The sequence below is a fragment of the Leuciscus leuciscus genome (genome assembly GCF_965113295.1).
Source record: "Leuciscus leuciscus genome assembly, chromosome: 1".
NCBI lineage: Eukaryota > Metazoa > Chordata > Actinopteri > Cypriniformes > Leuciscidae > Leuciscus > Leuciscus leuciscus.
The window spans coordinates 46121495-46147877 of record NC_138725.1 but is presented as its reverse complement, the minus strand read 5'-3'; the positions used below and the strand labels follow the sequence as shown (position 1 = coordinate 46147877).

Genomic DNA, 26383 nt, shown 5'->3' with positions numbered 1-26383 from the left:
TCAGACATGTATTTTATTTATTTTATTGTTTTCCCCAACTGGAAGGCAGAACCTCAAAGCAGAAGGGAGTTTTACTTACTCAAAAATGTTCTGAGGGCAGAAAGGAAAATGATTGGTTAACAGCTTCAACCAATGAAACTGAAGCAAAGACGGGGTTAAGGCGTTTGAACGTGCGGAGGGCTATATGGTGCGTTCAAGTCCTCCTGGGAAGTTCACAGACATCCAGGGCTTGACATTAACTTTTTTGCTCACTAGCCAATGTGGCTAGTGGTTTTCCAAAGTTACTAGCCACACAGCATTTTTACTAGCCACATTTTTGTTTTTGTGAAATTACCTTTTAAAAGTCGACTATGGCGTGCTAAAATTTACTTGAACTACATTTACAACCCTTTTAAATGTAAAACCACTGTACACACCCAAATCAAGACTACACAAAACAGGTCATTATCATTAGCGCTGATAAGGTTGTGTGTAAAGCTCCTTTTTTTAAATAAAACCATGTATTATATTACATATCGCCACATAGCTCCACCGGCATACACTGTGTGCATGTAATACTCATTAGGGCTGTCAAAATTGCTCAAAAATGACGTTCCAATATTCTCTCAAAAAAAAAACACATAGCCTATATTCGAACTAGGCTATTCGAACATGGTTGCGCATTTTGTCAATGACGCGCATTACGTCAATAACAGGGCAAATTAATACAAAGAGACATAACTACTTGTATAGGTAGTTTATTTAAGTTTAAACACATTTGACAACGTATTACCTACACAAAAACAAGTAAATCAACTAATGGCCAAGACCGCAGACCTCATCTCGCTCGCTCACTCGCAGGCACTCTTTCTCTCTCTCACCCTCACCCTCATGCTGCGTTCACACCAAACGCGAATAGAGCGTCTGGCACGAGTGTAAAGACGCGTTTACGCGCGTCTGGAGGCCTTGCGGCGCGAATGAGGCGTCACGCTCTCTGTGCATAACGGTTTAAATGAACAACAACAATAAGCAAATGTTGAGTGCTGATCAAGAGTTTTGTGCAAGCTAAGTGTTAAGGTCGAGACTCTTATATAGCAGGCTTCATTCAGTGATTGAAACAAATATTATTAACAATAATTGACGTTTTTAGCCTATATAGAACCGACATTGAACGCTCCGAGCGAGCTGTGCTGTGGTAAACATGGAACTTTTCCTTGACATGAAACGGTAAATAATCAAACCAGTGGAAGCCTGTAGTGCATGAAACTGCTGTATCTAACCTACCTTATTCATGCAATATCTATTCAGTCATTACAGTAGCCTACACTTTAATAATGTTTCTGTTTAACGTTAACGCTTCTTCCTGTTACCTGTCCCTGACCCCTCAGGCAGCGCGCCCACTCGCAAAGCAGACAGCCTGAGCCGCGCCTCTGCTACCGCGGGCGTTTTTCCACATTCGAATATTCATTTTCACCTTCGAAATTCTGTTTTTTAAAACTATTCGAATATATATTAGAATTTAGAATATTCGTTGACAGCCCTATGGGAGTTGTAGTGTCGTAGTGTCACACTTATTTCAGATGCCTTTTGAAAAGACTACAATTATTCAACCCGCCACAGTGGCTAGTTGGAGTGACTATGTTACCCGCCACGAGCAAAATCCACCCGCATTTGGCGGGTTGGCGGGTGTTAATGTCAAGCCCTGCAGACATCCCAAGTCTCCCGGAAGTTCCGGGAGTCTCCCGCATATTGATAGCGGCTCCCTGATGCCCGCAAATTAGTTAAAATCTCCCGGAATCTAGAGCGAGCAAGCAAGAGCGCGCATGCGAAACAGAGACTGTGCTCTAAACTGTGTAGCGCGCGCACGGCAGAGAGGGAGAGGGAGCGAGAGACCTTGCGTGTGTGTATGTGTGTGCCTCATGAAGCGCACGTAAGATAGAGAGCATCCTTACTGGCCTGTTTCGGTAAATCAACCAATCAATTGTCAGTGTGGGCGGGCTTTTATCTCTTCTCCCGAACCGAATTAATCATGGCAGAGGGAGAGTGGTCGGGATACTTCGGGAACTTTATCATTACATGTTGCATTGTTATATTATAACGCCATCCTATTCTGTGCAGGCAATTAGCTTACGGCGCTGTAAATAGTAAAGCCTGACAAACAATATCACTGCTAAATACCTTTAAGTGTTGTGGTATTCCGCCATGTTTCTCAGTGACCCGCCCACAACTCGTAAAGATCGGGGCTTAGAGAAAATCCTGAGCTCTCCACTGGTATTTACGACATTGTGGTGGCACTTGAACGCACCATTAGTCGGGACTCGGGAATACAAGACAAAGACAGATATTCGTGGGAGAACACGTTTATTTCAAGGTGAGTGAATTTACTATATATTTTGTTAAAATTCAGCATCCTCTAACGCAGTGATCTCAAACTCAATTCCTGGAGGGCCACAGCTCTGCACAGTTTAGCTCCAACCAGCTCCAACTCACACCTGCAAGGAAGTTTCTAGTAATCCTGAAGACCTTGATTAGCTGGATCAGGTGTGTTTGATTAGGGTTGGAGCAAAACTGTGCAGAGCTGTGGCCCTCCAGGAATTGAGTTTGAGATCACTGCTCTAACGTTTATTAAGATAATCAGCAAACATTAAAATGCATTAATCATCGTCTAAATATCATATTGTATGCATGTTGATTCAACTGTTTCATCAGTCGACTGCAACAAAGCTGCTGAGGGGGTAACTGATGAAAAACATGCTTTTCCAATGCTACCTCGCCGTCTGTGAAATTGATATGCGACATCAGAACTCGTTCAAATCTCCGCGACATTTCAACGGTCAAAATGATACATCTCCAACCCTATCGCTGCTCTCAGGGCAGGAGTACTCAATATAGGTTCATATCACTGTTACTTTAGTGTATTATTCGCTGCTCTCAGGGCAGGAGTAATACACTAATACACAGGCAGGAGTAATACACTCAATAAATTCAAATCGCTGTTATTTTTAGTGTATTACGCTCTACTCTCAGGGCAGGAATACTCAATATAGGTTCAAATCGCTGTTATTTTAGTGTATTATTCGCTGCTCTCAGGGCAGGAGTAATACACTAATACACAGGCAGGAGTAATACACTCAATAAATTCAAATCGCTGTTATTTTTAGTGTATTACGCTCTACTCTCAGGGCAGGAATACTCAATATAGGTTCAAATCGCTGTTATTTTAGTGTATTATTCGCTGCTCTCAGGGCAGGAGTGCTCAATATAGGTTTAAATCGCTGTTATTTTAGTGTATTACGCTCTGCTCTCAGGGCAGGATTACTCAATATAGGTTCAAATCGCTGTTATTTTAGTGTATTACGCTCTGCTCTCAGGGCAGGAGTACTCAATATAGGTTCAAATCGCTGTTATTTTTAGTGTATTACACCCTGCTCTCAGGGCAGGAGTACTCAATAAATTTAAATTGCTGTTATTTTAGTATTACACGCTGCTCTCAGGGCAGTAGTACTCAATATAGGTTCAAATCGCTGTTATTTTTAATGTATTACACCCTGCTCTCAGGGCAGGAGTACTCAATAAATTTAAATTGCTGTTATTTTAGTATTATTCGCTGCTCTCAGAGCAGTAGTACTCAATAAATTCAAATCGCTGTTATTTTTAGTGTATTACGCGCTGCTCTCAGGGCAGGAGTACTCTAATAGGTTTAAATCGCTGTTAATTTAGTGTATTACAGGCTGCTCTCAGGGCAGGAGTACTCAATATGGGTTCAAATCGCTGTTATTTTAGTGTATTTTAGCCTTCCAGGTGCACCAAACTGACTTCAATGTGCACTTTACTGTGTGAAGCATGTAACAATATAACTGTAACTGTAGTGCTATTTTTGTCACATTCTGGGTTTTGTTTCTTGTTCTTGGTTGTCGTCTTGTCATGTGATTCCCTGTTTGTCATGTGATCCTGCCATGTGTCTTGTCATTGGTTAATCGTCTGATTATTATTCACAGGTGTCCCTTGTCTTGTCGTTAGTCTTGTGTATTTAAGCTCTCATGTTGCCCTGTGTCTTTGTCTAGTATTGAATGTTTCTAGTTGTGTTTATGCCATGTCCAGGTTCTTGTTTTGAGTTACTAGTTTATAGTCTTTGTTTGATTTTGTTTATTATAATTAAAGTTGCATTTGGGTCCGCTCCATCTTGCCTCCAGAGGATTCATTCGTTACAGAATACTAGACCAAACCATGGACCCAGTAACTAAACTCTGCTCCATCTTCCAGGATGGTCACCCCATAGAAGACTATGTGGGTGAGTTTGTGGCTTGTTGCCACCTGGCCCCGCTGGATGACAGGGAACTTAAAGATTGTTTTTGGATGGGACTGGATCAGGATGTGAGTCTTTATGTTTGATTTTGTTTATTATAATTAAAGTTGCATTTGGGTCCGCTCCATCTTGCCTCCAGAGGATTCATTCGTTACAATTTTGTTGTATGACTTTGACATTGTTGGTTTTGAGGGCATTATAAATGTCTTTCAGATTAAAGATCTTAAGGTTTTTACAAGTAATTCTATTTGTTTACATTGTTACATTGGTAACACTTTACAATACGTTTTTCATTAATGTTCCTGGCACCAAGTTTACAGCACAAAAGAAAGTAGTCCAGGAAATATTTGAAAATGAGGATGTTCATTCAGTAGTGTTGTCACGATACCAAAATTATTGTTTCGATACCGATACCAAGTCAAGTATTGCGATTTCGATACTTTTTCGATACTTTTCCTGAAAAGGGAGAAACACTCTCAAATATCACTGCTGTGCTTTATTTTAAAACCGGGACAACATTCTAATCATATAACACACTAATAAATGAACATATGAACAGCAGATATATTAAACATTTGAACAAAATATGAAATATGAAATATAAAAAATAAATTAGAGCAATGACATTCAAGGAAAAAAAAAAAGATAAATTTAGCAGCATTATCTCATTTATCATAAGAAACATAAGAGCTTTATCTTGATTCTGAACTTTGAATAAAAATAAGAACAGCGATTATATTAAACAATGTTTAATATTGGTAACATATGATAAGCCTCATTGGTGATATATTTGACATGTGGGGAGAGAGTTGTGGAAGGCCTATACTTCATGTTAAACATAAATATATAGCAGCAAAGACAACAATAGGCTACAGAATAATTCGTTCTGTATTGAGAGGTGCAATATTTGAAAATAGATAATATTTTTTTAAATTACATTTATATTGTATTTATGTCAAAACTTTCAAACATCAAAATGTCATTTATTAATATGTATTCGTGTCAAAATGACATAGAAACATCTTTTCCTATTCTATTTTGCCTGGAAACGCTTCCAACACGCTTGCGTGTCGCGTGAAAAATAGGCGTCGGTTCTATTTATAGCATACACGCGTTTTCCGCGAGTCTCGAGCTGCGCCCAGACGCGTGTGTCACGCAGGCAGTTAACATGGGTGCCGAAATAAAAACGGACACGACACGCAGACAGTGTGTCGCCGGCCTTACAAATCTGGAACGTGGTCATTCTTAGAAGTATGATACTAATAAATTAAGGAATCGTGACGTTTTTCATTTCCTATTTACTTTTGAAGTATCGGTGCACCGTGCAACAGAGCAAGGTAGGCAACGTACTTCCATATGTCACTCCTCGCGTCATCTTTTTCTACGAGTCGTGGACCACTTGTCCTCGCACATGCAGCCATCTCGCTGTAGTGTTTTGTCACATGACACTGACAGCGGCAGGTTCTTTGCTGCGTGCGTCAGGAAAAAAACACAGACGTCCATAGGGAGGCGTTTTAAAAAAAAAAAAATGTAAGTATCGATACTGATAAATTTAGGTATCGTGACGTTTTTAATTTCCGAGTATCGCGATACTTTTGAAGTATCGGTACACCGTGCAACACTATTGTTCAGTATTCAAAACTGAAGCCTGCAGGCGAAATACATTTTACGTTGTTGTTTTTTATGACTGTCAGTGTACATTGAAACCAAAATCTTTATGTATTTAATTTGCAGGAAGACCTACACTTTGGGTATTTAAGGAGGAACTGACAGACATTTGGCTAGGTGACCCATGGCCAAGTTCAACGACTCCTGTCTAATAGAAAAAAATTAAAGCACTTAAAAACCTTTAAGAATGATGATATGGACAAGTTAAAAGTACAGCAATTTAATGATACATCTTTGCTCTTCACTTTTATATATATTTTTTGATATGTTGTTTTTATATATGGAAACACAGGGAGACATGGAAATTACTTCAATCAAATTCCATACTTTTCCAAATTGCTTAGGAACCCTGATTTAAAACAAACAAACAAACAATAAATAAATAAATAAAATAAAAAACATTTTGGCTATTTTTGTAAATAAAAATTACCAAGTCCTCGTTTCTCTGCAATACTCGGTGAGAAAATTAAGTGTTTGCACATAGATCCACATTGGGATCTTTTGCAATCACATTTATGCATCACAAAGTCAACTCTGTGAGATTGTGCGCTTGTATCAGGTGAAACCAAACGTTCTCCATCTTTGCATCCAGGCCATTTGTAATCATAGACTTGACAGTATCAGAGGCGTCTTCAGTGTTAGCTCCTTTGATTCTTCCAGTTTCTGCCAGCTCATTCAGGTAACTGAAGAATGAGATAAAATAAGCAAATAATAGACCGAAAAGAAATGGTCTACTGATGTAACAACGAAACGATTAAAAAGAATCAAATACCCTTGAAGAATGAGATAAAATAAGTAAATAATAGACCGAAAAGAAATGGTCTACTGATGTAACAACGAAACGATTAAAAAGAATCAAATACCCTTGAAAATGTATATAGATTTACTAGACTAAAACCAACAAAAAATAAACAGAGAAAAAAATACCAAAATATCAATACTATATAATCATTGTGCCAGAGATGATCCGCAACCTCATTCTGGACTACTACAGCAGATTCAGATTGAGAGTTTCATCAGGAACGGTAACATCTGGCTGGCAACGGCAAGAGAATGGTATTATTACCGGCTGTACAATCTCGGTACCACTTTTCGCTCTAGCCATGAAAATGATCGTCAAATCAGCAGAGGTGGAATGTAGAGGCCCCATGTCAAGATCTGGTACTCGGCAGCCACCCGTAAGAGCCTTCATGGATGATCTTACCGTGACAGCAGCACGGAATCCTGCCGAGGCTGCTCTGCCCCCTTCTCGTATACAAGGTACCCATGACAACGGTAGAAGCACTGGAGAGAACCATCAGTCAGTTCCTCAGGAGGTGGTTAGGGCTCCCACGGTCCCTAAGTAACATCGCCCTCTATGGCCATTCCACCAAGCTGCAGCTTCCCATCAGCAGCTTGTCCGAGGAGTTCAAGGTCACACGTGCCCGGGAGGTCTTGATGTACCAAGATTCCTCCGATGCCAAAGTCTCTTCAGCTGGAATCTGTGTTAAGCCGGAAAGGAAGTGGCAGGCACAGGAAGTGGTGGACAGAGCAGAGGCATGGCTGAGGCATGGTGTCTTGACTGGCAATGTGGCGGTGAGATGTGCAGGCCTGGGCAGAGGTGGAGGAAGATCTCTGACCAAGATGGTCGGTATGCAACAGCAAGGCGCCTGGACTAGGTGGGAGAACGCTGAGAAGCGCAAGATCAACTGGGCAGAGTTGTGGAGCTCTGAACCAATGCGCACCAAGTTCCTTATCAGTTCGGTGTACGATCTTCTACCTAGCCCATCCAACCTACACCGTTGGGGCTTGGTAGACTCACCAGCATGCCAACTGTGCCAAAGGAGTGGCACACTGGAGCATATCCTCAGCTGCTGTCCAAAGGCTTTGGGGGATGGGTGGTATCGCTGGCGACATGACCAGATCCTCAGGGCTCTGGCAGATACAATCACAGCAATGATTCAGAGCAGCATCCCTCCAAGCAAACCATCTCCTTTGTCAGAGCTGGGGAGAAAGCACATCAGCAGCCATGCTCCCCAGGTGGGCTCCTCGCCAATGCAAGAGACTGGCACCTTCAAGTGGACCTGGGAAGGCAGCTCAAGTTCCCGAATCACATCATGGCCACTTCACTCCGCCCAGACGTGGTGATAACATCGGAGTCGACCAGGCAGGTGGTCATAGTGGAGCGTACTGTCCCCTGGGAAGAAAGATTGGAGGATGAGTGCAAGAAAGCAAATGAGCGCAAAAGAGCCAAGTATGCGGAGCTGGTGGAGGAGTGCAAGAGCAGTGGCTGGAAAGTACGCAGTGAGCCAGTGGAGGTTGGTTGCTGGGGCTTTGCTGGACAGTCCTTGCTCCGAACACTCAAACTCCTTGGAGTTAAAGGACAACTGTGCAAGCGAGCCATAAAGAACATCTCTGAGGCTGCCGAAAAAGCCTCACAATGGCTGTGGATCCGGAGGGGGGATCCGTGGAGTAGCACGCCACTTGGACACAGGCCCGGCAGTGTCCAACACCGGCAGGGTCGCCCGGGCGAGGGTGTCTGTTGATTAAAGACCCGAAACACCTGTTGACCCCTAGTTCATCACTGATGACGTGTCCAAGTAGCACCAGAAGGTGTATGTTAGAACTATAAAATGGTTACACTTTATTTTACAGTATGTTCACTTGCATGTACTTTACAGTGTACTTACCTAAGAAAGTACTGGGTAATATAAGGTAACTACATTGGGGGGTTGGGGGGGATAGTTTGTGCACTGTATATAATGGAATTGTGTTGGGGGGGATAGTTTGTGCACTGTATATAATGGAATTGTGTTACAACTTTGCTATAGTTTACAACAGTGATGGGAGCTGACAGCTATGTTTACTGAATGTTTTTATGAGTGATATGTTTTTTATTTTTATTAAATATTTAACAATGATTAGGTATAGAGACTATACAATTATTCTAGAGCTCAGCTTAGTTTATCCAAATTATAGCAGCACATAGTACCAATACTATATTCCTGCAATACAGGAATATTTCTAGGACCTTTGTTTTTTGTGACAGTGCCACTGGCAAATTCTTCTCCAACGAAGAAGACCTGATTCAAACTAAAAAAAACAAAAAAAAACTTAAAAAAAACAAAACAGATGTTAAGAGTAGACTAGACCCATGGAAATTATACATTTTTAAAAATGATCTTTCCAGCTTATTTTTAACGTAATAGCATGCGTAACCATTTTAAGCTTGAATGTGCAAGGCTTTTGGTATCAGGAGTCTCCAGTTATTATTTAGCTGGGCAAAAAGAGTTCGTTGTGCTGCTGGATGTTGTAAACTGGGTTTTAAATGATTAATTACTAACGTACTAATAAACGCACATCAGATGTGATGCGCCACGCTGCGGCTAATGAACTGAAGTCTCACACATACACAGAAAATAGTTTTTCCAAGAAAACTGATTTTAAAAGTAGAATATAGTTGCTCATATATTAAAACAAAATAAGTTAAATATTATATAAGAGGGTTACCAATGCGTATGTTTAGGGTAAGGGGTTGGTTATGACAATATATCAATTACATTTTACAATTAAACAGCGATTTGAATCTATTGAGTACTCCTGCCCTGACAGCAGCACCTAATACACTAAAATAACAATGATTTGAATCTATTGAGTACTCCTGCCCTGAGAGCAGCAAGTAATACACTAAAAATAACAGCGATTTGAACCTATATTGAGTACTCCTGCCCTGAGAGCAGCGAATAATACACTAAAATAACAGTGATTTGATCCTAATCTGAAAGATTAAGGGTCTGGCATCGAGTAATGAAAATCGCCCAGCTCGAGGGGCGGCACCAAGCATGCATTTGAAAATCTCACTGCACGCAACTGGATAACACTACGACCAATCACAACAATACACAGGGTGATGTATCCAGAGCCCCATACGCTTAGCTAACAGCAGAGCTAACTGGTAGATTAGACTCTTGCCGTATCCGGTCGGCAAAACAGCAAAAACGTCCTTCTCGCAAAGGAACGATTTGAGCGCCGTCTTCTGTTCCTCTTTTAGATAAAAAGCCAAGTCTAACTCGTTCATTGTAGTGGACAAAGCCATTTCAAACAACTGGTCCATAGCCATCTTGCAATGTTTACTAATGACTTCGACGTCACAGCGCTGTCGTCATCTGTTTAGCTCGCCTCTGGCCCGGCTATATCAGATAACCCGATGTGATTGGTGCAGCTCGGATACAAGGGCATATTTAATGAGCATCATTACTCGACGCCAGAGTAACTCGCTGAGCAAATTCAATTTGTGCTCTCGTGAGAACTCTGGATTTCCATGGTATGAGAGCAGAGAGTAATACACTAAAATAACAGTGATTTGAACCTATATTGAGTACTCCTGCCCTGAGAGCAGAATGAAATACACTAAAAATAAAAGCGATTTGAATTTGAGTGTATTACTCCTGCCTGTGTATTAGTGTATTACTCCTGCCTGTGTATTAGTGTATTACTCCTGCAATCAGAGCAGTGAATAATACACTAAAATAACAGTGATTTGAACCTATATTGAGTACTCCTGTCCTGAGAGGACGGGGGAAATAATAATAAATAATACTTTTTTCAAAAGAAACAAACCCATGCACCTATTTAGCAACAATTCCTTAAGCACAAGCTCATTTTTTTTTTGCTATTTATTATTTAATTTATATATACAATATCAAAACATACAGAAAAACTATAACCATGTCTAATATTACCTTATTTATTATAAGATTTGTTGTTTTATCCTTTGCTGTTGCCCTCTGATTTCTATATCAATTCTGGTCCAGTGTGGAAATTTAGATCATAGCAAAAATATGATGTTATTCAACCATTCAGTCCATATTCAATGTTGATAACTTTGCAATTAAGAAGAGAAAGTTTATTTCTCTGGGGTCAAATGAAACACTTTCATCTTATGAAAGCACACCCTGTTCACTAAGCTATCAAAGGAGCTGTCAATCAACAGGTTTCCCCAGGGCATTCAATATGAATTGGACAAAGCTGCAAATGGGCTATATGCCCCAGGTCTAGTGTGACCTACACAGAAGACTTTCATTAAATAAATCATAGGGATATTCTCTTTATGTGTTCCTCTCTTTCACTTTAATGGATCTCTATAGCCAAGCAGACCCCACTCAACTCGCATTTGAGATTCTAGTGTGACAGAAGAGGTGTAAAAAGCTAGATGTATTGTTAAGGCTTTTGTCGCCCACGTATGGTACTGCATTAGCTCCGGCCAGAAAACAATAGATGGAGTGCGGATAACTCTTTAAAAATGGAGACCTTCAAATAGCTTTCCTTCAGTCACAGAGCCACAGGGTTTCTGCCATCTCTGATAGCACTCGAGCATTCTCTCCCCGCAAGCTCGTCTTATCGATTGACACTTGGATTTCTTTGTAATGCAGACAGCTGAACAATAAAAACAGCCATACATGATACAAGCTGTTTGGATCTTATAGTCAGTCCCAAATATCCCATTCAAAGCAACTGATCCCAGCCCATGCGACCCACAGTTCAGACAGGTGAGTGTTTTCCCACTTCCCAGTGAAAGAGTGGTGAAAAAAATACGGACGATGTCAAAAAAAGTCAGCTCTGGAGTTGACATAAGGTGACCTTTTCAATGCACCATGTCAATCAAGATGAAAGACAACAAGAAATCTGGTGCTAAACTTTAAAGAATCTTGGTATTTCACCTGGAAGAAGGGCATGACCGGGTGTCACGAGACGGTGTAGCGGAGACGCATTACACTCTAGAGGACCAAGGAGGTTCATGATGATAGACAGACGGACGGACGGACGGACGGACGGACGGATGGATGGATAGATAGATACAGGGTTTCTGCAAGTATCTTCAATTTAATGCTTTTTAACCCTCTGAGGTCGAGAAACGCGCCGATCTGTGATATTTCTACTTTTGTATGTGTCCACTTACAATCAAATCAAAACATTGTGCTTTTGTAAAATAAAGAAAATAAACAGGGTGTGCGTTCTGCCTCTCCGTCGCGGTGAACTTTTTTTTCTATAATATACTTCTCACACATTTATGAGCCATATACCTTTATACACATTTAAGTGTGTACTTTTAAATGATCGGATTCAAACTGAAAACAAATATTCTTTGTTTAAGTAATTTGTATAAAACCAACAGGATGTCCAGTATCTCAAACGCTTGCTAATTACTTTTTAATTCGACACGCCCACTCGCGCAAAAGTGATTCACATGCAAATCTCCACATGGAACGCGAACGCCCTCGTTACCTCAAACACAAAACACCAAAAAACTTCACAAGTCTCTGCTTTTCGTCGAGTTTGGAAGACACGTCTGAGCTTACATTGGATTTACCCCCAGAAGAAGAAGAACGCGATTTGAAGACAAGAAAGATGTAAGGTAAGAAATTCTTACTTATTAGTTTATGGTATTGTTGCATAAACTTCACATTGCAGTTGAACTGTTGCTAGATACTGTATATGGTGAATATTATACTATTTAGACCCGTGTTTCCTGTTAAATACTGTTTGTGGATATCTGCTCAAACATAGATATGTATAACCATAATGTTTAATATTTTGGAGTGCAATGGCGTTTGAATGTATCATATTTTGGAGCGCGCTGTGGGTTTTAATGTATCATATTTTGGAGCGCGATTGCGTTTGAAAGGAAAAATGCACCAAACATTAGGCTTTATGTTTTTACTATTATCTCATTTCATATCATCATAACAAATGGAAACATTTGAAGTAACATATGATAATCAATATATTTTTCTCTAGCGTAGTTGTTCTTGAAATCTTTTGGAAGATTTAATTTATTGTTATTATTATTTTATGCAGCACTGCGTAGCCTATGCCTACAAGGCACAACAAACCTGGTGTTCATTATATGTTGTTGGAAACGTGTGTGTGTGTGTGTATTCTGTGAATTTTAAAAAGAAATTTTAACCAGAAAAATCTAAAATCTATTCCCAAAATCGTGCAGCCCTATAGTTTCTCTTGATATCATTATGTTCACAGTTTTTTCTTTTTTTTTTTCTTTCAGGGACCAGATGCAACTGAGTCCTGCTGACTTCAACATTCACATGAGTCTCTGTACATGAACATGGTAAAGTGAAAATCAAACACCTTGGAAATGAAAGGTATGTACAATGTTTTTAGGAATGGCACAAAGGTCTCTGTCTTCGGATTATTGTTTTCAATGTGCTCTTTTGTCATTTGTATTTTTGGATTGTGTTGTGCTGTAAATAAATCCAAACAATCTAAAAGCCATTCTTTTTTAAATCTCCTCATTCTTTGTGCAAGGTTGCTCTGAATGACAGGGCCTGGTCGCTCCTAATAGGGCAGTTAGGGGAGTGTCTTTGTCTTTCTCAGGTGTTAAAAGCTTACATATTAATGAGATGATCACGCCTCTTCGCATATGGCTTTGTCACACAAAACACGTCTTAGAAATTTTAAATCAATATATTGTCTTATCTGAATGAGCAGTCAGGGTGATTTTCACATAGTTTTGGAGCAAATATTCTAGGCTATGTCATACAATTTTCAAAAGTCTTGTGAAGAAATAATCAGTATGGGTTTCATGGCCTTATTTCAGTGAGAATTTTTTTTTTGTATTTTCACAAACCACGCATAAATGTCATTATCTCAAAACTACAAACTTTTACATACATGCTGCTGATATATTATTGTAGCAGAGTTTGTGCTGAATACAGTGTAATCAGACTTTAGCCATGAAAATGTCACTAGTAACAGAAAAAAACACAAATGTCAGAGCATGTCAGACCACCTCCATGGCCCAGAAAACAGCTCAGACCTCAGAGGGTTAATGCCATTTTTTTCATTTTTAATGTCATACACGACCCATGACTAACCACGGATATTTTATATATATATATATATATATATATATATATATATATATGAAGAGTTCAGATGCAAAAGCCTCTAAGTGCCATCTGAAATTTTCTTCTAGAATGATCATTTTTATAAAGTTTGTATATTTAAGTTAAGTAATTTCACTTGAATGACAATTAATAAGTCATTTGCATTGCCATTTAAGTGAAATTATTGAACTTAAATATACAAGCTTGATAAAAATGATCATTCTAGAAGAAAATTTCAGATGGCACTTAGAGGCTTTTGCATCTGAACTCTTCATATATATATATATATATATATATATATATATATATATATATATATATATATATATATATATATATATATATATATATATATATATATATATATGTCCTGTCAATCGATAAAAAAAATTTACTTGATTAATCATACATTTTTTCCGCAATTAAAAACACCTACATTTTTATAGGTTTATGTTAGTTTATATATTTTATAATGTAATAATTTCACAGTTAATCTAGAAATGAATGTAGAGACAACATAAAGGCCAGTCTCACTGATACTAATACAGCTATTGATGTCTGGATAAAAACGATTTCTCCCCCCTAATTTTAAACATTAATTATAGCCATCCAACATTACAGTGTAATTAGGCTTAAAAAAATAAATAAAAAAATATGACAACTTTTAATTTAAGTGAACTTTAACAAATATTATTTGTATAATAAATATTTACCTTTGCCCTTCCTGTCTAACAGGTAGGACGTATACAGAAATTGAATAAAGTTATCAAACAGTCTGCACGGCATAAATTATAGATTAAATATAGACTAATGCTTATTAAAGCTACAAGAGTTCTTTAGTCAATAGCAGTGAGTAATTTTCTCTGTTCCCTTTGTTCTGTGATTAACTTTACTGACAGTAAGCTTTATTGGCTGCTGTCCCTTTAAGAGCAGCCGTTGCTGACAGAAACACGGATCTAACACGCGCCTCATTCTCTCACAACTCTTTGCGTTCATTAAATACTTTATTTCACTAATTTAAGAATGCTCTTATGTTCATTCTCTCTGTGTGTGTGTCAGGACATTCACAGGCAGCGCGTTTAAAAGCATTTACATGAATAAGAGGGGGATCATATAATGTAAAGCTACCCAAAGGATGACAAAAATTAACGAATGCTGTGTTTTGCGTTAAATATTTTAACGCGTTAAACTGGACAAAAATGAATCGCATGCGTTAACGCGTTAATGTTGACAGCCCTAATATATATATATACAGTTGCTTCAATGCATTTAGGGGTGTGGTCCTGGTCAAGACAATCTCCTGAACTCCAAACTGAATGTCAGAATGGGAAAGAAAGGTGATTTAAGCAGTTTTGAGCGTGGCATGGTTGTTGGTGCCAGACGGGCCGGTCTGAGTATTTCACAATCTGCTCAGTTACTGGGATTTTCACGCACAACCATTTCTAGGGTTTACAAAGAATGGTGTGAAAAGGGAAAAACATCCAGTATGCGGCAGTCCTGTGGGCGAAAATGCCTTGATGATGCTAGAGGTCAGAGGAGAATGGGCCAACTGATTCAAGCTGATAGAAGAGCAACTTTGACTGAAATAACCACTCGTTACAACCGAGGTATGCAGCAAAGCATTTGTGAAGCCACAAGACGCACAACCTTGAGGCAGATGGGCTACAACAGCAAAAGACCCCACCGGGTACCACTCATCTCCACTACAAATAGGAAAAAGAGGCTACAATTTGCACGAGCTCACCAAAATTGGACAGTTGAAGACTGGAAAAATGTTGCCTGGTCTGATGAGTCTCGATTTCTGTTGAGACATTCAGATGGTAGAGTCAGAATTTGGTGTAAACAGAATGAGAACATGGATCCATCATGCCTTGTTACCACTGTGCAGGCTGGTGGTGGTGGTGTAATGGTGTGGGGGATGTTTTCTTGGCACACTTTAGGCCCCTTAGTGCCAATTGGGCATCGTTTAAATGCCACGGCCTACCTGAGCATTGTTTCTGACCATGTCCATCCCTTTATGACCACCATGTACCCATCCTCTGATGGCTACTTCCAGCAGGATAATGCACCATGTCACAAAGCTCGAATCATTTCAAATTGGTTTCTTGAACATGACAATGAGTTCACTGTACTAAAATGGCCCCCACAGTCACCAGATCTCAACCCAATAGAGCATCTTTGGGATGTGGTGGAACGGGAGCTTCGTGCCCTGGATGTGCATCCCACAAATCTCCAAATCCTGCAAGATGCTATCCTATCAATATGGGCCAACATTTCTAAAGAATGCTTTCAGCACCTTGTTGAATCAATGCCACGTAGAATTAAGGCAGTTCTGAAGGCGAAAGGGGGTCAAACACAGTATTAGTATGGTGTTCCTAATAATCCTTTAGGTGAGTATATATATATATATATATATATATATATATATATATACTGTATATATATGTTGATTTCCATTGTAGCTACCCAACTTAAATACCTTTTTACAAACGCTGCAAAATCCTTCTTTATTTTGACCATAGGCGGGCTCGTTTAGGCCCTCGTCAAATTTTAAAAGACCATCAATGGAGAAAGATGCTTTTTCTTGCAGAGTGTGTAGAGAGGCATCTACCAGCCGGGGCTCTCGAGGACATGATAACCAGCTTTGGTCATGACCCCTTTGGGCATTTCACCAGACAGAAGGGTCTGAGCGAGCAGCTCGGGGCGGTGCAGCAGACAGAGCGAGAAGACACCAGTGATACGCTGCAGGACAATAGTTTCTGGTGTGTCTCAGCAGTAATTCACTTCATTACAGCACTCGATTTGAGAGAGAGTGAACTCGCCAGGTGTAAATAAGCATCTAATTAGATAGTCAAATAATTCCCAGTCACTGAGCACGTTAATAAAAGCAGGTGAGGACACTTTTTTCCAATTAATGATTTAATTATGCTGTTGCAGTGGGAACGAATGACACTGCTGGGGTCAGGACTACTAGTTTAAAGCCCTGCAGAAATAAAGCCTATCTCCTCTCTGATCAAAGGCGAGTTAAAGTAAAAGTGCCTTTTTGTCTTCTTTCTTCAGACTTTTGCTGAATAAATGTTTTGAATTGGCAGCTGGCCCCGTCAAATGAATGTGTGCTTGTCCATTTATCCAGAGAGTGGTCTTGTAATTCAAAATGTGCGAGAATGTCTGTGAAATAATGAGGACACCAACTGCTTTTGCACAAATTAATTAGTGTACAGCGATGCGTATGAACAACAGAGTGCAAGATTCAGGTTAGAAAAACAGCCTGAACCGTTTCAAATAAATGCTTGTCCAGTAATCATCCAGAGAATAGACTTCTCCTTCAATGATTCAGATGGGCCGACAGCGTGCACAGCTGCAGCTCAAAAGCATTTTCCCCCTTTCTTTTCCCTTATCTCATTAATATCTCATTTCTCTTATGCCCAGACTGGGTATTCAAACATCTGTGGCTCAAATAAGTATAAATAAATCACACATCTTTTAAGGTGCAACAGCAGAAAACAGTCATTCTATTACACATACAGTGAAGTCCAAATTTTTTTTTATTTTTTGCATAAAAAAAAGGCATAAATCATAAACAGATTTTCAATACCCTCCCAATTCAATTCACATCATGATACAGACATCACAATTCAATATGATGCCTCACAATATTATAATTGAATTGCACTGAATGCATGAGTGTTCAGGGAGAGATTACAGAGTTTTTGTATGAAAAATATTCAGATTTATAACTGTATAAACTATAATCACTGGCTTCCGATGACCCAGAAGCCATGACGTAGGAGTGGCGTGAGCTTAGGTGAGAGTAGACGCCAATCACGGTTCAAACAAATAGAGCTGGGCAACAAACTCAAGCTAATCTTATCTTATATCGAAATCCTCAGACATTTCTCATTTTAGACTTCTAATTTGTGACCGGTGTTTTGTTTTGCTCTACCCTCTGCGCTTCCACGTTTGTCAATAAGTCATACGTCGGATTAGAGGTCACTCTTCCGCTGGAACTGGACTTGCATACGGCCGTTACCAAAAGCCTGTGATTATAGTTTATTAAGTTATAAATATGGATATTTTTCTTACAAAAATGCATGGCTTTGCTTCAGAAGGCCTTTATTACATTTACATTACATTTACATTTATGCATTTGGCAGATGCTTTTATCCAAAGCGACTTACATTGCATTTCAATACAATGTCTTAGACCTTACAGATCTATTTGGTTGACAGGAAAGTTGCTCCAGTTCTATAATATAAATCACGTAAGACAAAGATCTAGACAAATAACAGTGGATTTTTCAACAGTTATTATTTAGTTATTTCAGCTAAAAAACATATTCTGAACTGAAGCTAAGAATCAACTTCATCCCACTTACATTGGTTTCGTAAAAGCAGGTTTTGAAATCATTATTTTACAGTGTCTTACCCTTGTGCTTCCAGACACTTCAAATGAAGGCTCACTAAGACCGACATTGGCATCATTAAAAAGGAGAACCACACACTACAAAAACTGGAGTGAATAAGACTGGTAAACGTCTTGAATCTGAATCCACACTGCCGGAAGGGGAGAGCTCGGGATCTGTCGGAGATGCCGACTGTCTGATCAGAGTGCTGCAGGCAATCACATAGGCTTAAATGTTACACTCCCTCAACACCAATCTCCAGTGTCAGAGGTTCATCCCATACTCACCTCACCAGGGAGATCATTACGGAGTTCCATCTCCCAGCAAAATTACATGGCCGGCGCCTGAGTCGACTGGGTTGGAAATTAAGTTGAACAAGTACTGTGGAGTGAGGAGCAGTGGGATGGGGGAATAATACAATATGGATCCTTCCTGGCTTCTGACCTCTGGCCTTTCGCATATGAAAATGTCTTATCTCTGTCTGGAGAAATCCCAAAGATGTCTAAAAATCCAAAGCAGACTACTAACTTAATAGAAGTCTATCCCAAAGCATTGACTGGCGTTATCTAGATGGTATAAGACAGAGTGCATTATCTTCAAATAAAATATACCTTGAGGCTGCAGTGTGTAATTTTCTCATTACAAAATACTTTTTTTTGTATAATATAATATATGTTATGCTCACCAAGGATGCATTTATTTGATCAAAAATAAAGATAGTAATATTGTGAAAAAAGATTACAATTTAAAATAACTGTTTTATACATTTTAAAATGTAATTTATTCCTATGATGCAAAGCTGAATTTTCAGTGTCTTCAGTGTCACGTGATCCTTCAAAAAATCCTTCTAATATGATTTGATGCACAGGAAACATTTATTTTTATTATCAATGTAAAAATAGTTGTGCTGTTTAATAATTATGAATAGAAAGCTCAAAAGAACAACTATTATTTTAAATATAAATCTTTTATAACAATGTAAAAGTATTTATGGTCAATGTTGACCAATCAAACATCCTTGGTGAATAAAAGTATTAATTTATATATATATAAAAAAAAAATCTTATTGTACCCAAACTTTTGAACACCAGTGTACTATAATACACCACCGTTCCTTCTATAATACACCATTTGTGAGAGTAGCAGAGACACGGATGCAGTCCAGACTCCCGCTCTTTCCTGAGCTACTGCTGTGAGGGGGAATTTCTCCTCAGCCGAGGAGTGAAAATCAGGATCTGAGCACACTTGCTGTCTGAGAGGTTAATGATCCAGCAGTCAAGGGGCTCCTCCCTTGAGATAGAGTGGGAGATTAGCACTCTGCAGCCGGGCACAGAAAGAGTGTGGTCTGAGGTTTAGTGACAATGAAGGCTACCCGTTACATTCACAGCCCACTTGTGCATAGACACACACAATGGTGGGACATCGCCGGACTTCCTGCCTAACTGCTGACTGCACAGCTGTCGTCCCTGAGGGGCTTGTCAGTGGCAAAACACACACTGGTGTCGCCTTCCGGTCATACAGTGCATGAGAAAGGGTAAATAGAGGGCAAAAAGAAAGCCTATGGTTTTTCATCGCATTTTATGACTGCACGGGAAAATGAAAGTCAGGGAAAATGAGTTTCTCTTTGCTTTCTCTTCAAAGAGATCCCCAGCTCCCTCCAGGTAAATTAAAAAAGAAAGACTGCTGTTTGTCAGGAAAATACTCCTACTTTTAAAACTGTTTAAATGTAAAATGGATTTTAAAAGCCAGATAGAGCTCCCCTGCAGAGGATACTTTTAAAAGTGGAAAAAAGTATCATCGCATTTTATTTTTTGGACTTTAGGATATGAAGAGTTCAGATGCAAAAGCCTCTGTGCCATCTGAAAGTTTCTTCTAGAATGATAATTTTTATCAAGCTCGTATATTTAAGTTCAGTAATTTCACTTAAATTACAATTAATAGGTAATTTTCATTGCCAGTAAGTGAAATTACTGAATTACTTTAAGTGAAATTACTGAACTTAAATATATGAGCTTGATAAAAATGATCATTCTAGAAGAAAATTTCAGATGGCACTTAGAGGCTTTTGCATCTGAACTCTTCATATGTTCAATGGTAATACCATGGTATACCATCGGAGTACTAAGTGAATATCATTGTGCATGCAGTGATAAGGGAGTAACTAAGTAAAAAAAATTCAGAGGTAAAACATCAGTTCAGCTGTTTTCAGAACAGTATATCTCTCAAACTAACAATCTACTTATTGATATGTAATAACAAAACGTGACATCACCAGGGTTTTATATAACATAAAGCACACGGTTTTACAGCTGAGGATACTGTATGGTTACACTTTATTTCAATAGTCCACTTTTGATATTCTATTAACTTTAAGTAACTTTGCAACTGTCAACTATCTCTCATTAATTTGCAACTACATGTCTACAACCAGTAATTACAGTATAGTAGTAGTAGACTGTTAGGTTAGGGTTAAGTGAGGGTGTGGGTTAAGTCAAGTCAAGTTTATTTGTATAGCGCTTTTCACAATACAGATTGTATCAAAGCAGCTTCACAGTATTAAATTAAAATAATACAACAAAGTTTTTTTCAAGAGGAATTTATTGATTGATAAAATTAAATTAAATATCCCCAAAATATCCCCAACTGAGCAAGCCAAAGGCAACAGTGGCAAGGAACCGAAAAACTCCATCAAGTGACCTAATGGTGTCCTAAAACTCCATCAGGTGACCTAATGGAGAAAAAAAACCTTGGGAGAACCCAGGCTCAGTCGGGGGCCAGTTCTCCTCTGGCATTTATGAGCTAGAGGCCGGATTGTAGTTTGAACTGTAGGATTATAAGAATGCCTGGCTGAAGAGATGCGACTTTAATCTAGTTTTAAACTGGGAGAGCGAGTCTGAGCAACGAACAGTATCAGGAAGACTATTCCAGAGTTTTGGAGCCAAATGTGAAAATGCTCTCCCTCCTTTGGTGGTTCTGGATATCCTAGGTATGACCAAAAGCCTTGAATTTAGTGATCTTAAAGAGCGCGATGGATTATAGGGTGATAGAAGATCCGTTAAATAGACTGGAGCTAAGCCGTTTAGGGCTTTGTAAGTCAGTAGCAATATCTTATAATTAATACGGAGCTTTATAGGTAACCAATGCAGTGATGATAAAATCGGTGTTATATGATCATATTTTCTTGATCTCGTAAGAACTCTAGCGGCGGCATTTTGGACTGCCGGTTAGTGGAACAAGTTGGTGCACTTGAAAGTTACTTATAGTCAGTAGAATATCTGTTGTGGAGCATTAAAATAAAGAGTTAGCAGATATTAAGTGGACGGTCTACTAATACTTTAAAGACTGGTAGTTGAAATGTAGTAGCAAAATGACTTGTTGTAACTAACAATGTTGATGCTTTTAATATGTCGTAGAAATCTGAATTGAATATTGTAATCATCAAACTAGCTTGTTTGGTGAACAAAAACCAATTACTTTTGTTCTTGTGCGTTAAGCAAGCATTTTTGAGATTCCATTGCAATACTTGATGTGTACAGTTTGTGTGTTGAGCAATTTTTATATATGAATAAAAGCCCAAATTAAATCTGAATATAAATCTGTATATAAAAAATAAAGTAATCATTTCTCTTCCGAAGACTTGGATTTACAGCTTGATTCATATGGATTTCTTTTATTTTTCTCTTTATGAAAGTTTTGGTGGAATGGACTTACAATGGAGGGACAGATATCTCTCAGGTTTCATGGAAGTCTTATGCGTTTGGAATAGAGTTGGGTACCGAAACTCGGTGCCAAAATGTACCAAACCGAATCAGAACGCATATTTCGGTGCCTCATTTCGAGCTGTCGAGATGGCGGCAAGGGACTGTCTGAACGAGTCATTAAACCGTTCATTTAACTAAAAGGTTAAAAAACACAGATTAATTCAAAGATGGATGTAATGAAACAAGGTGTTGAAATTATTATAACTTTGAGCGCCACTTTACAAGGTTCGGCTGAGCAGCAATGCGTCGCATGGGCAACGCTGAAACTGATGCTTCACTTCATAGAGATCAATGGCATTGATTTAATGCATTGACCAGCGCTTACACCATTCATGGGAAATACCCTTAAACGTTAAAAGGACATACGACAAAGATTTCGCTTTCCTTGGACATTGCAAACTTATTTTTTTCCCCATAAATTATATGACTTGACCTGAAGGACAGACGCAGGTAATCGCAAGCGCTAAGTTGATCTCTCTCTAATTCACTGTCTGTTTAGGCTTGTTAAGTGCAAATCCACAGAGCCTCAACAAATCACCATGATAAACACAGGGCCCTATTTTAACGATCTGAAACGCAAGTGTCAAGCGCAAAGCGCAAGTAACTTTGTGGGCGGGTCTCGGCGCTGTTGCTATTTTCCCGGCGGGATAAATGACTCTTGCGCCAGGCGCAAATCTAAAATGGGTTGGTCTGAAGTAGCTTCATTATTCATAGGTGTGGTTTGGGCGAAACGTGAAATAAACCAATCAGAGCGACATCTCACATTCCCTTTAAGAGCAGATGCGCTTTTTCCATAGCGGATTGTTATTGTAACGGCGGATTTGCCAGGCGCGCGCCAGGAGCGCTTCACAGCCAAGGAGAGCAACGCTCTCGTCACGGCCGTAAAAGAGAGAAGTTACATTGAAATGGAGAAACCCACCCAAATTATAATATGATAATTTGGGTAAATGTGTAAGTTAGATGTATGCTTTTATAATAAATTGTCTATCTATCTATCTATCTATCTATCTATCTATCTATCTATCTATCTATCTATCTATCTATCTATCTATCTATCTATCTATCTATCTATCTATCGTAATAATGTATGATTTGCAAAAATGAAAACTGCTGCTTCTGTGTAGATGAGAGAATCAAAGTGTATGCGCGTTGTGCACACGCTACATTGATTATGGCCAAGCATGCACCCTTAAAATAGCATATGAATAACATGCGCAACGCGCCACTGACTTTAAACTATTTTTTCCTGGTTAGTGGCGCAATTGTTTTCTAAACCTGCAAAATAGCAATAAGGAACGTTTGCGCCGGAACACGCCTCCTCTTTGCGCTGAACCGCCCCCGGGAGCGCAAGTGTATTTCCTAACTTACCGACGTGCTTCTGTGGAGGGAAAAGTCCGCTTTGCGCGGGTGCAAAATAGGAATGATACATGCGTCGGTGTACAAAGTCACTTGCGCTGGGTGCAAGATAGGGCCCAATGTCTTTTTATCATTATTAACATATTTAACATTTAAAACAGGTAAAAAAAAAATAATATTGCATTCCTACTAGTACTGTAACTGTTATTTAATGTTAAATTATTGTAGTTGGGTGGCTTAGGTTTTATTGTGAATTTATTATGTAAATTTGTTGTGTTTTGTATTTACTTATATTTATATATATGTATACTTTAAACTTTTAATATTTTGTTCAATTTAAAGAATTGTTTTCAATAAAAAAGCCGTTCTTTAATGTCATCCACCGTCACTTTTGTGGCTTTTTTTTTTTTTTTTATAAGTATCGGTCCAGGCACCGTTTAGGCACTGGTACCGTATTAAAAGTATCGATTTAGTATAAAAAAATAAATAAAAACTAACGATACCCAACTGTAGTTTTTAATGACATGAGGGTGAGTAAATTAATTTTTTTGGATGAACTATCGTTTTTTAACGTTTACAGTAGCTTTCCCAGCATTGTATATATGAGTATGGTCATCAAACAGTTAGTACCATGGTTTTCATATTTCAAAGTGAAATTTCCTCTAAATGACTCCAAGACTGGTTTTAATTATCTCTGCATAATTCCCCCATAACCTTCTTTTCATATAAGAATGAGTTTTCCTCAGACATAAATCATTCTTGGCATGAAGACCATGACAGGGTTGTTGTAATCCTCCCAAACGCCCTCTACGTCTTTTAAATGAGCAAGCGAACACCCTCATTCTCATGCTGAAGCTAATTGTGCTTTAATTGCACTAATGGCACTGTGTAGCCTCGTCCTGCACTAATATTACAACAGCCTAAACGCTCCAAGCTCAACAAATGTGTGAAAAATGACCCACCTCAATTAGCATATTTGAGCTGTCACAAAATGCCAGTCCAATCCGGCAGTCATTCCAGGAACTCGGAGTCATCAGTGGCTCTAGATACCCTCTCCATATATTTTTATGATTCCTTTGGCCTTGGGTTGAAATGCAATGGCAAATGCCAACAGCATTTCGGTAAGTGCTCATTTATAGTCACAGCATTAACATCCATTGTTCAGACAGCATCACAAAATGGCATTCGGCAATTTGCTTCAGAGGTAAGTCATATAGATGGACAGAATGAAGAATGATAAGCATCATCTTAAGAATACACAATGGAAAACATAAAAGAGAGGTGCAGAGTGATTCTCTGACCGCCCATTATGCCTCTGTTTGCCAAGGAGTTTTGGCCACACTGGCCAGTCAATAAGAGTGTGTGAAGTTATTGCACTATGACACAAGATAAGAGCGCTTTTTACACAAGACAACAAACTGCATTAAAGGATCATCCCACCCAAAATGACAATTCTGTCATTAATATCAAGCCTGTATGACTTACTTTCTTTTGTGAAACACAAGAAGAGATGTTTAGCAGAATGTCCAAGTGCTGTTTTCCATGCAATGAAAGTAAACAGTGATCAGGCGCTTCAGTACCAACCTCCAAAAATGACAAAAAGCAGGAAGTTGCATAAGAGTAAGAGCATAAGAGTTGCCAATATAATCCAACTGCTCTGAAGCCATATGATAGCTTTGTGTAAAGAAAAATAAATCAATTTAAAAGGATAGTTCACCCAAAAATGTCTGTCTCCCTATATGACATTCTTTCTCAGTGAAACACAATAGAAGTCAATGATTACCTAAAGGTAAAACTTTTTTGGTTACCAAAATTCAAAATATATTATTTTATGTTCTGCAGAAGAAAGTACGTCATACAGTTTTGGAATGACATGAGGGTAAATAAATGATGACAGAACTTTCATTTTTGGGTTAACTATCCCTTTAAGGCACTATTCAATTAAAATCTTTCTTCTTTGCTGCATCTCTCAAAACTCATGCACATATTTGATATATAGATAAAACTATACATTGAAAAATTGCATGAAATCTGAGAGCTACGGTCATTGGGAAGATTATCAGAGAAAATCAAACTTACATTTCAGTTTTTTCCTCACAAAACCTATCATGGATGACTCAAAATATAGTGCTCAAGTCATAGGAACTACTGTTATGGTACTATTCTGAACTTATTTTATTTTAGGCCTACATTCTTGAAGCTTGATAGTTTAATAGTTTTTCTACTCATCTCATTTTGTGTTTCACAGAAGAAATAATGTCAATCAGGTTTCAAACGACAAGAAGGTGAGTAAATGATGACAGAATTCTTATTTTCACAGAATTCTAAACTATCCCTTTAAAACGCTGGCCAATCTTCTAGGATTTGATATTACAACCACAACACAAATAATATGTCCACAATGAAATGAGATTGTGTTCATTGTGTTCTCCTCCGTATATCGCCAAGGCAGATTTTTTGCAAATACTGGCATAAAGAGGTTAGACGGCACTAAAAAAGTTATTACCGGGGAACCGCATTACTGCTTTTTTTTTTTTTTTTGGGAGAATGAAAAGTTTGTTATCATTGCTTCCAGGCACATCTTTCAGACACAGAATAAGCCATCTGAATGCCGCCTGAACAATACACAAACACACACACACACACACACACACACATATACGGAAGGGAGGCATATCCGTATATATATATATATATATATATATATATATATATTCCTCCCAGTTCCATTGTGATGTTAGAATGATGCTCTTTGCATATGCAAACACTCCACTTCAATGCCTCTGCCATCTGTTTGCAATCCATGAAATAGAATGCTACTGTGGATATACAAAAATGATTGCAGCGACACTTTGAGGCTCTGCACTGCTACAATGAAAGCCGGGAGAGGGCCCTGAACGCAGTGTGATTCGTGCAAAAAGAGGTGGCTGTTTATTTTTACATCACAATAGCGCCACGCTGGAGTTTCATAAAGGAGATATCTCAGATGCATCGGCCCGCCATGAACACGCTCATTTACATGCAGTGT

The 26383-nt window shown here is 38.7% G+C and overlaps 1 protein-coding gene and 2 long non-coding RNA genes across 7 annotated transcripts in view; 1 reads left to right on the top strand and 2 right to left on the bottom strand.

Moving 5' to 3' along the window:
- sdk1a (sidekick cell adhesion molecule 1a) overlaps positions 1-26383 on the bottom strand; it is a 370173-nt gene that overhangs the window by 119220 nt on the left and 224570 nt on the right. The window lies entirely within an intron of this gene.
- Positions 1-26383, top strand: part of LOC309514040 — a 238976-nt gene that overhangs the window by 49227 nt on the left and 163366 nt on the right. The window lies entirely within an intron of this gene.
- Positions 8128-10349, bottom strand: LOC309514033. The gene is made up of 2 exons (XR_014211586.1): positions 10302-10349; positions 8128-9705 (listed from the first exon to the last, which is right to left on the bottom strand). It is a non-coding gene; the product is annotated as an uncharacterized lncRNA (long non-coding RNA).